The 628-nt window shown below is 41.1% G+C and overlaps 1 non-coding gene across 1 annotated transcript; it reads right to left on the minus strand.

Annotated features, from left to right (window-relative positions):
• Positions 1-222: 222 nt before the first annotated feature.
• Positions 223-330, minus strand: LOC112788000 (small nucleolar RNA R71). Its single transcript, XR_003195381.1, has one exon. It is a non-coding gene; the product is annotated as a small nucleolar RNA R71 (small nucleolar RNA).
• Positions 331-628: the final 298 nt, after the last annotated feature.

Raw genomic sequence — 628 nt, forward strand, 5'->3', positions numbered from 1 at the left:
TCTGAAGATCCTTTTCAGTTCTTAACTGAATTCTTGCAGATCTGTGATACTGTTAAGACTAATGGAGTAGATCCTGAAGTCTACAGGCTCATGCTTTTCCCCTTTGGTGTAAGAGACAGAGCTAGAGTGTGGTTGGACTCTCAACCCAAAGATAGCCTGAACTCTTGGGATAAGCTGGTCACGGCTTTCTTAGCCAAGTTCTTTCCTCCTCAAAAGCTTAGTAAGCTTAGAGTGGATGTTCAAACCTTCAGACAGAAAGAAGGTGAATCCCTCTATGAAGCTTAGGAGAGATACAAGCAACTGACCAAAAAGTGTCCTTCTGACATGCTTTCAGAATGGACCATCCTGGATATATTCTATGATGGTTTATCTGAGCTATCAAAGATGTCATTGGATACTTCTACAGGTGGATCCATTCACCTAAAGAAAATGCCTGCAGAAGCTCAAGAACTCATTGACATGGTTGCTAATAACCAGTTCATGTACACTTCTGAGAGGAATCCTGTGAGTAATGGGACGCCTCAGAAGAAGGGAGTTCTTGAAATTGATACTCTGAATGCCATATTGGGGCTCAGAACAAAATATTGACTCAGCAAGTCAATATAATTTCTTAGAGTCTGAATGGAAT

The sequence above is a fragment of the Arachis hypogaea genome, chromosome 20, assembly GCF_003086295.3.
Source record: "Arachis hypogaea cultivar Tifrunner chromosome 20, arahy.Tifrunner.gnm2.J5K5, whole genome shotgun sequence".
Lineage (NCBI taxonomy): Eukaryota > Viridiplantae > Streptophyta > Magnoliopsida > Fabales > Fabaceae > Arachis > Arachis hypogaea.